Source organism: Callorhinus ursinus, unplaced genomic scaffold, assembly GCF_003265705.2.
Source record: "Callorhinus ursinus isolate GAN/ISIS: 27379988/994484 unplaced genomic scaffold, GSC_fseal_2.0 scaffold19, whole genome shotgun sequence".
NCBI lineage: Eukaryota > Metazoa > Chordata > Mammalia > Carnivora > Otariidae > Callorhinus > Callorhinus ursinus.
In genome coordinates this window covers 24,823,772-24,836,024 of record NW_027397081.1, presented here as the reverse complement: position 1 = coordinate 24,836,024, position 12,253 = coordinate 24,823,772, and the positions used below count along the sequence as shown (strand labels likewise).

The following is a 12,253-nucleotide window of genomic DNA, read 5'->3' as shown; positions in this document are numbered from 1 at the left end:
TTATGTGGTTTTGATTTTTAATATATTCTTATTTCTCTCTTGATTATTTCACAAAGGTGCATTTGACATTTTAGATAATTTCAGAGAACTACTTGGTCCATTAATCTTTGTCATTATTTGTTTTTGTAGTTATATAGTAGGAATATAGATTATTAATGATGAAAGAAATGACAAGTTTAAAGAACTCATATAGTACGATTAGCTGAAAATTAAATTAAAGGGAATGTATACTTTATCAATGACTATGAACATCAAAACTATTTTATTTTTTTAAACTATTTTAAACAGCATTTTCATTACTTATATAGTGTATTTACAATGCTGTGTAAATATGTGGACTGTCTTATGAATAAATAAAGCAGTGTCACAGGGGGTAGAAATCAAGAAAATGGAAGTTTTTGTTTTTATTGGGGTGATTTGATCTAGGCAAATTGTATAGAGTACTTAGCCTGGAAGTTTTTAGTGTGATATAAATTTTTTTAAAGGAAAACAAAATAAAGATTGAAAGATTTTGGAGGAAAGAGGAAGTAATCATATTTATTTCTCTTACTTGTATTATATTCCCTTTGCCTTTCTCCACCCTTCTCCCTGCTCTGCCCCTAGTAGAAGAAAAAAAAAATCTCTGGGCCTTGGAATTTATTTGGACTGTTTTCCTTAAAGTATTTTCTAGGGTTAGGACCTATGTGTAAGAATTAGAAGGAAAAAAAGCTTATTTAGTATTTTCCCACCTTTGTCCCCAAAGCATACATCATACCATCTTTGCTTATAGTATTTAGGTAAAGATAAAGGTCAATAACCCCTTTTGAAGCTTATTTCTTAACAGAAAGTAGGAATTTTAAAATTTTAGGCAGACTACCTTTATTGTTTAGTAGAGAAAAATACTTGAAAACAGTGTTCTCTGCAATTCTACTTGAGACAGGATTCTTAGTCTCTTTTCAAGACATTTTTATCCTCTGTTAAATCCCCCTTCTTTGCGTAAACACTATTAAAAAAACTTTCTCAGTGGGTACTTGCTCAGTAAATGTTCATTAGCGGTTGTAATGACTATAGGTTTCTTTCTTTTTTTAAATATGGCATCATTAACTTAAAAGAAAATCCCATACCCATTAGCAGACAGTGTCCCAACCTCTCCCTGCCCCCCAGCACTAAGCAGCTACTAGTTTACTTTCTGTCTCTACAGATAATTTCCCTATTCTAGACATTTCATAAAAATGGAATCATATAATATGTGGTTTTTTGTTATCAGCTTCTTTTACTTAGCATGTTTTCAAGGTTCATCCATGTATCAGAATTTCTTTTTTATGGCTAAATAATATTCCATTGTATGGGTATACTATAGTTTATCAACTCATTTTTAGTTGTTTCCATTTTTGACTATGAATAATGCTGTTTATGAACACTGGTGTACAAGTTTTTGTGTAGATAAATATTTTCATCTCTCACGCATATATTTAGGAATGAAACTGCTGGGTCATATGGTAGCTCTATACTTAACCTTTTGAAGAACTGCCAGACTGCTTTACAAAGTAGCTAACCATTTTACAATATCCCTGGCAGTATATGAGAGTTTTAGTTGCTTCATATCCTTGTTATTGTGTTTTTGATTGTTGCCATCTAACTGGTAATGAAGTGGTGTATCTTTGTGAGTTTGATTTGCATTTTCCTGATGACTAATAATGTTGAGTATCTTTTTATGTGGTTATTGCCATTTGTATGTTTTTGGAGAAATATCTATTCAGATTCTTTGCCCATTTTTTAATTGGGTTGTCATTTTATTATTGAGTTGTAAGTGTTCTTTATATATTCTAGATACAAGTCCTTTATCAGGTAATGTGATTTACAAATATTTTTCTCACATTCTATGGGTTGTCTTTGCCTGTCTTTATTCTGTCCATTGAAGCATAAAAGTTTTTAATTTTGATTAAGTTCAATATATTTTTTCTTCAGTTGCTTATGCATTTGATGTCTTATTTATGAAGACTTTGTCTAACCCAAGGTCAAGATTTACTCCTATTATTTTATTCTAAGAAGTTTATAGTTTTAGGTCTTAGGTTTTAGTCTGTGATTCATTTTGAGTTAGTTTTTGTGTCTGGTGTGAGGTCCAACTCCAGTGGACATCCGGGAGTCCCAGTACTATTTGTTGAAAAAGAGGTTATTCCTTCCCCATTGAATTGTCTTAACTCCCTTGTAAAAAATTAATTGACCTTAGACATATAAGTTTATTTTTGGACTTTTGGTTCTATTCCACCTATCTGTATGTCTGTTAAGGTCAGTACCACCCTGTCTTGATTACCTTTGTTTTGTGGTAAATTTTGCTCTTAGTTTATTCTTTCTCAGGATTGATTTGGCTTTTCAGGGTCCTTGGCAATTCTCTATGAATTTTAGAATCAGCTTGTCAATTTCTACAAAGAAGTCAGCTGGATTTTGATAGGGATTGTATTGAATCTGTGTATCAATTTGGGAAGTAGTACCATCTTATCAGTATTTATTAAGTCTTCCAATCCATGAACATGGGATGTTTTTCCATTTATTTAGACTTCTTTAATTTTGTTCAAGGTTTTGTAGTTCTCAGAGTATAAATTTTCATTTTTTGTTAAATTTATTTTTTTTCTTTTTGATGCTCTTGTAAATGGAATTATTTTCTTGATTTCATTTTCTTATTCATTGCAAGTGCATAGAAACACAATTAATTTTGTATACTAATCGTGTATCCTGAAACCTTGTTGAAATGTTTATTCTAATAGTTTTTTTTAGTTGGGTTCCTTGGGATGTTCTATATTCAAGATCATGTTATCTGTGAATAGAGATAGTTTTACTTCTTGCTTTGCAGTCTGGATGCTTTTTATTTCTTTTTCTTGCCCAATTTCCCTGGCAAGACCTCTAAGAATGGCCATCTTTGTCTCATTTCTGATCTTAGGAGAAAGCATTGTTCATTCACGATTAAGTAAGATATTAGCTGTGGGGTTTACATAGATGCCTTTTATCTTAGTTCTTAGTTTGTTGAATGATTTTATCATGAAAGGGTGTTGGCTTTTGTCAAATACTTTTTATCTGTCTGTTGAGGTGATCATGGGTTTTTGTGGTCACTCTTTTGAAGTTATTAAATTCAACATCAAAAATTTATTGTGGTTTCTCATGCATTATTTTTATATATTTCTGCTGTGTAAACTTAACCTGTTAGGTATTAAGTCTGTGGGTTGTCTTTGATAATTCTGCCTCAGAGGTAAACTGTAAACTTAGTTTTTAAAAATTAGCTTAATATTGGAATTAAATTGTGCCAATTAAATACTTTCTCATGTTTTGAATGAGAAAGTGACATTTTAATAGTGATAACCTCCAGAGCTTTTAAAACTTGAGAAAGCTAATCAGTTATTGATAGTTCTGGAAAGTAAGTTTCTATTAATAGACCTGTATGACATTGTTAATTCTAAATTAGTGATGTCATGTAATGAAAACACACCTTCAAAAGCTAATATTTTATCTTTTGTGAGCAGCATTGCAGGGTTAGCATAAGGAAATGTGCATTCTTAATATATTTTGAAAGGGATGATGTGAATTCTATAAGCCTCAGGCTTGTTTCACACTTTAAAACTGTCTTTGCCTACAGTATAAACAACTTGAATGTTCTATTTATTTTTAACATTGCCATCTGTTACTGTTAGATGCCAAATCTGAAAGATGCAGCTATAGTTTGAGACTGAAATTTAAAGCTCCCTATATTATTACACAACAAGGGCACTAGGAAAAATTTTCCCTTTGGAGCTCTTCTTAATGTTCTCAACATGTTCAATTATTTGTGTATGCAAAAATAAAATCAATGAGTCACCATGTCCTGATCAAGAAAGCAAGTATCCATGCTGCCTTAAGAAGAAGAAGGTCTAGTAGAGTGGGGTTGAGGGGGGAGAGAGGGAGAGAAAGAGAGAGGAAGACAAGAAGAGGAAAGAAAAGAGGAAGAAAGATAGAAGCTTGTCCATAAGAAATTGGCAGTTAGTTCAGTCACTACAGGTTATGGTTTGATGGAGGAAGGTGAGGTTGAGGTAGGGGGAAGAAGGGAAAGCATATGTGGTTTCCTTTGTGTTTATCCTGTTTGGAGTTGTTGGAGCAGTTGGATTTATTTATTGATCTCTTTCTTCAGGTTTTTAGTTTTCTCAGCTATTATCTCTTCAGTATTTCTTTTGTGCAATAGTTTCTATTTCTCTTTTTCTTTACACATCTGTTACACTCTTTGATATTGTCTCACACATCCTCTTCTCAGTTTAGATACTTACGTTTGACCTATCTTAAATTTCACTGATTTTTCTCTCCCTGTAGGCTTCTCTTAAGCCCATCTAATAAACTCTTCAGTTCTTACATATTTTATTTCTTAGATTAACATTTTGTCTTTTTTATAATTTTCATGGTGGAATTCCTCATTTTCTCACATTATCTACCTTTTCATTTAGAAAGAAAGAAAAAGAGGGGTTGGAGGGGTGGGGAGGGAGAGGGGAGAGAGAGGAAGGTAGGAAAAGAGGGTAAGAGAAAAGCAAAGACAAAAGCAAAGCTTATTTTTGAAGTATGAACTTCTTAAAATGAAGGGCTTAGGGAATTTAGAGAGAACATTTCCTCTGAAAGCAGAAAATTTGGACAGAAATATAAAAATATCTCTTTGAAGCATTGGAAAGTTAATAAAGCAGTAAACACTTACTGAGCTAAGGTTAAGCAGAAGAAGGACATCCTGAAGAGTGACCCCGGTATATGGAGACATTATTCCTGTAGGGTATCTACTGATGGAGTAGAGAAAGTCACAGTGCTAGGGGAATACAAATTGGGGTTCAGAGCCCAATAGGTCAGAGTTGCTGATAAATGCCCCAAGTTTTGAGGTAGGATTTTTGTGGAAATTGACAACTGATTCTAAAATTTATATGGAAATGCAGAGCCCCAAATACCCAAGACAGTTTTAAAGAACAGAAAAATGAGAAACTTACTATTTTAAATATCAAGATTTATTGTTTTTTTAAAAAGATTTATTTATTTATTTGAGAGAGAGCGAGCCAGGGGGGAGGGTGCAGAGGGAGAGAGAAATCCTAAGCAGATTCCTCTGTGTTGAGCTTGATCCCACTACCCTAAGATCACAATCTGAGCCAAAACCAAGAGTTGGGTGCTTGACAGCCTGCACCACCCAGGTGCCTCAAAATTTATTATTGAAATTTCACTTATTAGTATGTTGGTGTTGGGGTGCCTGGGTGGCTCAGATGGTTAAGCATCTGCCTTCAGCTCAGGTCATGATCCCAGGTCGTGGGATCGAGCCCCAAATCAGGCTCCTGGCTCAGCAGGGAGCCTGCTTCTCCCTCTCCCTCTGCCTCTGCCCCTGCTCATGTTCTCTCTCTCTCTCTCTGTGTCTCAAGTGAATAAATAAAATCTTTAAAAAAATAAATTAAAAAAAAAGATGATGGTGTTGATTCAAGGGTAGACAAATAGATGAGTGGAACAGAGTAGAGTCCAGAAACAAACCTGTGAATGCATAGGTACTTGTATATGACAAAGGTGGCATTTCAGAACATTATCAAAAGGATAGTCATTTCAATAAATGGTGCTAGGTTACCTTGAGATATATACACACACACACACACACACACACATACATATTCATATTTCTTACTGAATCCTGTATATAAAATCATTTCCAGGAGGAGAGTTACAGATCTGTATGTGAAAGGTAAAACAATGAAACTTTCAGAAGATAATATATTAGAATATCTTCATGACCTGTTTTCATGATCTTGGGGTAGACAGAAACAGTAATCATAACTGAAAAGCTTAATAATTAAACCTAATTAAAGTTCAGAACTTCATTCTAATACGCTATTAAGATAAGGAAGAAGGCAAGTCACAAAATGAGAAAGATATTTGACAAAGGTCACATAACTAAAGTATATAAAGAGTCAATAAGAAAAGGACTAATAAACTGATTTGTTTAATTGAGTAAAAATTTGAACAGGTACTTTTTAGGAAGCATATGACAAGAAGATCAATATCATTAGTCTTAGGGACTTAGGGAAATCCAAATTGAAATCTTACTAACTCTTTTTAATGCATGTCCACTAGAATGGTTAAAATGTAAGAATAACAATACCAAAGGTTGGTAAGGATATATATCAGTGGGAATTCTCTCATGCTGCTAGAAGGAGTGTAATGTGGGACAATCATTGTTTGGCATTACATACTGAATTTGACACATACCCTGTGATCCAGCAGTTTCACTCTTAGGTATATATAGAATGTTTATAGCAACTTTAGTCCTAATTGTCAAAAAACTTGAAAACTCAGAGGTATTCCATAATGGAATGGATAAATGAAGACATGTTCATTGAATGGATTTTTCTACACCAATGAAAATGAAATGAGTTACAACTATATTCAACAATATGGATGAATTTCACAGAAATAAATGTTGAGTTGAATAAATGTTGAAGCCTGCTATACATACATACATACATACACTGTATAATTCCACATAGATAGAGAGTTCAAAATCATGGAGCTCAAGACCACTCTGCAGTGTTAGAAGTCAGAATATCAGTTACCTTGGGAGAGGAGGAAGGAGGTAGATGATTGGGATGGGTAGGAGAGAGAGGATTCTAGAGTGCTAGTAATGTTCTCTTGACCCTGGTGGTGATTGTACAAGAATATAATACTGTTGAGCATCCTTTCATGTGCTTTTTGGCCATTTGTAAAGAAATGCCTTTTAAAGTCCTTTGTCATTTTTGAATTGGTCACTTTGTGTTAAGTATACCTCCCATCCAGATAAATATTCTTTGCAGTATTGCTTTAATATTCAAATGTTGGAAATCACATGTTCAAAATAGATTGATATTTTGTTTTTTTGAGATCCGTTCATAGAAACGCTCGGTCACAGGCCGGGTGAGCACGGAGTGCGGCCCGGAGACCAGGGAGACGGCAGTGATTGACTGCTTTTCTCTGAGGGCGCACTGAGGAGCGGGCCCGAGTTCTCGGCTTCTCTGGGGCAGAGCTTGGGAGGCCGCCATTTCAATATCAATGAAAATTGATATTTTCATACTGTGAAATACCCTACAGCCATCAAAAAGAAAGAGGTAGAGGCATATGGAATTTTTTTCTGTGGTGTATTGTTAAATGAAAAAGCAAATCACAGCATAGTATAATCCCATTGTAAATTCACAGAAGAGGATCTGGAAGGATACATGCCTAACTGGAAAGGGGAATGGGATTATGGAAATAGCAAGAGACATTTCATTTTTTTCTCTGTTTGCTTCTGTATTAATCCCTTTACAGTAAACATGTATTACTTTATAAAATATGTAAATTGATTGTGTCTCCTCTTAATTCCATCCGGTCCAAAGAGGTGATTTCCAAGGGTCCTTCTTAATGTAACCACCCCATAAAATAGATATTTTCTGACAATAGCTTTAACTTAGATATTTCATTCAATTTATGTATACGTGTGAAAAGCAGCACAGCTGAAGAGACAAGAGCATAGGCTCCAACCTTAAGTTTTTATCCCTGTGCCACATTTTACTGTGGGTGCATATCATTTGGCTTCTCTGATTTTAATTCCCTTATCTAAAAAGATTCCTTTGAAGATTAGGGATAAGGCATTTAAAGCCCCTGGATATTTCATAAGTATCAGCTGTATTATTTATTGATATATGCTTATACACATGTTATTTAAACTCGAGTGTAACAAACTAGATTTAGTTTATGTAGGTATGAAATTAGTATATTATTTGTTGGTAAAATCTATATGGCAACATGTCACAGTATATCATTGAAAGAAATGAATTATGGTAGTTTTCATAGGACCATGGTGGGGGAGGGGAGCCTCTTTGGATGGCCACTTGAATAGAATTTGCATTATAAATTTTTGGTTTTTTTGGTGACAGCTGAATTTTTTGGTTGGTAGACAGAGAAGTAGCTGAGGCCTTCATTTGGGGGAAAGACTTAGTAATTAGATGTAATACTGATGAAATCCTTATATTAAGAAGTAGTTTAGGGGGCGGAGCAAGATGGCGGAGGACTAGGAGACCTGGATTTCATCTGGTCTCAGGAATTCAGCTGGATAGGGATCAAACCATTCTGAACACCTACGAACTCAACAGGAGATCGGAGAAAAGAATAGCATCAACTCTCTGAACAGAAAAGCGACCACTTTCTGGAAGGTAGGACGTGGGGAGAAGTGAATCCGAGGCGTATTCGGGAGGATAGACGGCGGCGGAGTGGGGGGCCTCCATCCGCGGCTTCTGGCCAGTGATAGAACTGCGGAGCAAAAAATCGGGACTTTCCGAAGTTGGCTCCGCTGAGGGACGTCGCTGCAGTGGCTAAGTGGGGGGGGGTGGAACCCTCGCTGGGACAGTGTGGTCTCAGGACCCTGGGGGGTCACAGAACGACCAGGGGTGCCTGAGTGCGGCAGAGCTCCCAGGGATTGGAGCGGGGAAGCCGGCTAAAGAAACAGAACCGAGGTGCGGGCTCTCAGCTCCGGGTTGCCATAAACCCTGATCTGGGGCACAGTCAGGCCACTGCTCCTCCAGCGGGGACCCAACAAGCGGCAGAACCGGGGAGACTCCCCTTCCTCCCCAGGAGGAGCGGCACAGAAGCACACCGTGGGGATCTGCTGGGTTTAGAAACTCCACACTGAGTCGGGTGCCAGACATAGAAACGCTTGGTCACAGGCCGGGTGAGCACGGAGTGCGGCCCGGAGACCAGGGAGACGGCAGTGATTGACTGCTTTTCTCTGAGGGCGCACTGAGGAGCGGGGCCGAGTTCTCGGCTTCTCTGGGGCGGAGCTTGGGAGGCCGCCATTTTCACTCTCGTCCTCCAAAGCTGAACAGAAAGCTTGCAGGGAACAAAAGCTCCCGAGAGCAAACCGGATCTGATTACTTAGCCCGGCCTGGCAAGGGCGGGGCAGTTCCGCCTCCGGCACAGATGTTAGGGAACCATGGCAACAGGTCCCTCCCCCAGAAGATCAGCAAGAACAGCCAGCCAAGACCAAGTTTACTGATCAGTGAGAATGACAGAAATCCAGAGCTAGGGGAATACTACACATAGAGTCCATGGCTTTTTATACCATGATTCTTTAGTTGTTAAAAGTTAATTTTTTTAACTTTTTTTTTGAATTTTTCTTTTTCCCTTTTTCAACCAACATCTTATCAATCCCTTTTTAAAAAAATATTTTTATTTTTCATTTTTAGAGTCATATTCTATCCTTCATAGTAGTTATCCTTATTTTTGGCATATATATATAGGTTGTCTTTCTTTAAAGTTTTGAGATATAGTTTCTTCTGACAGGTCAAAATATACACTAAATCTCTAGTGTATGGCTTTGTTTTAGTCTCCTGGCTGATCATATTCTCTCCCCCCCCTTTTTTTAATCCTCTTCTTTCTTCTTTCAAACAACTTCTTATCAATTCCTTTTATAAAATTTTTTTATAATTTTCATCCTTACAGTCGTATTCCATCCCTTCATCATGTCAACCCTTATTTTGTACATATGTAAGTTTTTCTTTCTTTAAAATTTTGGGAGGCACTTTCTTCTAACAGACCAAAATACCCCCAAAATCTAGTGTGTGGCACTGATCTATGCACCAGCCTGATCATATTTGATCATATTCTGTTTTTTTTGTTTTGTTTTGTTCTGTTTTTGTTTGTTTTTATCTTTTTCTTTCTTTCCCTTTCTTTTCCCCCGGTTTCAGGTCTTTTCTGATTTGTTTAGAGTATATTTTCTGGGGACGCTGTTACGCTGTTAGCATTTTCTTCTCTCATTCATTTATTCTCCTCTGGACAAAATGACAAGATGGAAAAAATCACCTCAACAAAAAGAACAAGAGGTAGTACTGACTGCCAGGGACCTACTCAATATGGACATTAGTACGATGTCGGACCTAGAGTTCAGAATCATGATATTAAAGATACTAGCTGGGCTTGAAGAAAGCATGGAAGTTATTAGAGAAACCCTTTCTGGAGAAATAAAAGAACTAAAATCTAACCAAGTCGAAATCAAAAAGGCTATTAATGAGGTGCAATCAAATGGGGGCGCTAGCTGCTAGGATAAATGAGGCAGAAGAGAGAATCAGTGATACAGAAGACCAAATGATGGAAAATAAAGAAGCTGAGAAAAAGAGATAAACAACTACTGGATCACGAGGGCAGAATTCGAGAGATAAGCGATACGATAAGACGAAACAACATTAGAATAATTGGGATCCCAGAAGAAGAAGAAAGAGAGAGAGGGGCAGAAGGTATATTGGAGCAAATTATAGCAGAGAACTTCCCTAATTTGGGGAAAGAAACAGGCATCAAAATCCAGGAGGCACAGAGAACCCCTCTCAAAATCAATAAAAATAGGTCAACACACTGACATCTAATAGTAAAACTTATGAGTCTCAGAGACAAAGAGAAAATCCTGAAGGCAGCTCGGGAGAAGAGATATGTAACCTACAATGGTAGAAACATTAGACTGCCAACAGAGCTATCCACAGAGACCTGGCAGGCCAGAAAGGACTGGCATGATATCTTCAGAGCACTAAACGAGAAGAATATGCAGCCGGGCGCCTGGGTGGTTCAGTTGGTTAAGCGACTGCCTTTGGCTCAGGTCATGATCCTGGAGTCCCGGGATCGAGTCCCGCATCGGGCTCCCTGCTCAGCGAGGAGCCTGCTTCTCCCTCTGACCCTCCCCCCTCTCATGTACTCTCTCATTCTCTCTCAAAATAAATAAATAAATCTTTAAAAAAAAAAAAAGAAAAATATGCAGCCAAGAATACTATATCCAGCTAGGCTGTCATTGAAAATAGAAGGAGAGATAAAAAGCTTCCAGAACAAACAAAAACTAAAGGAATTTGCAAACAGGAACCCAGCCCTATAAGAAATATTGAAAAGGGTCCTCTAAGCAAAGAGAGAGCCTAAAAGCAACATAACCAAAAGGAACACAGATGATATACAGTAATAGTCACCTTACAGGGAATACAATGGCACTAAATTCATATCTTTCAATTGTTACCCTGAATGTAAATGGGCTAAATGCCCCAATCAAAAGACACAGGCTATCAGATTGGATAAAAAACAAGACCCATCGATATGCTGTCTGCAAGAGAATCATTTTAGACCTAAAGTCACCCCCAGATTGAAAGTGAGGGAGTGTAAAACCATTTACCATGCTAATGGACACCAAAAGAAAGGTGGGGTGACAATCCTTATATCAGACAAATTAGATTTTATTTTATTTCTTATTTTTATTTTTTAAAGATTTTATTTATTTATTTGAGAGGGAGAGAATGAGAGACAGCATGAGAGGGAGGAGGGTCAGAGGGAGAAGCAGACTCCCTGCTGAGCAGGGAGCCTGATGCGGGACTCGATCCCGGAACTTCAGGATCATGACCTGAGCCAAAGGCAGTCGCCCAGCCAACTGAGCCACCCAGGCCCGACAAATTAGATTTTAAACCAAAGACTGTAATAAGAGATGAGGAAAGACACTATATCCTACTTAAAGGGTCTATCCAACAAGAAGATCTAACAATTGTAAATATCTATGTCCCTAACATGGGAGCAGCCAGTTATATAAGGCAATTAATAACAAAAGCAAAGAAACACATTGACAACAATTCAGTAATAGTGGGGGACTCTAACACCCCCCTGACTGAAATAGATCATCTAAGCAAAAGATCAACAAGGAAATAAAGACTTTAAATGACACACTGCACCAAATGGACTTCACAGACATGTTCAGAATATTCCATCCCAAAGCAATGGAATACACATTCTTCTCGAGTGCCCATGGAACATTCTCCAGAATAGATCACATCCTAGGTCACAAATCAGGTCTCAACTGGTACCAAAAGATTGGGATCATTCCCTGCATATTTTCAGACCACAATGCTTTTAAACTAGAACTCAATCACAAGAGGAAAGTCGTAAAGAACTCAAATACATGGTGGCTAAAGACCATCCTACTAAAGAATGAATGGGTCAACCAGGAAATTAAAGAATTAAAAAAAATCATGGAAACCAATGAAAATGAAAATACAACTGTCCAAAATCTTTGGGATGCAGCAAAGGCAGTCCTAAGAGGAAAGTATATACCAATACAAGCCTTTCTCAAGAAACAAGAAAGGTCTCAAATACACAACCTAACCCTATACCTAGAGGAGCTAGAGAAAAAACAGCAAATAAAGCCTAGAAACCAGCAGGAGAAGAGAAATAATAAAGATCAGAGCAGAAATCAATGAAATAGAAACCAAAAGACAGT

General features: G+C 37.1%; 1 protein-coding gene across 6 annotated transcripts in view; it reads left to right on the top strand.

Annotated features, from left to right (window-relative positions):
* Positions 1-12,253, top strand: part of ARHGAP32 (Rho GTPase activating protein 32) — a 311,991-nt gene that overhangs the window by 235,194 nt on the left and 64,544 nt on the right. The window lies entirely within an intron of this gene.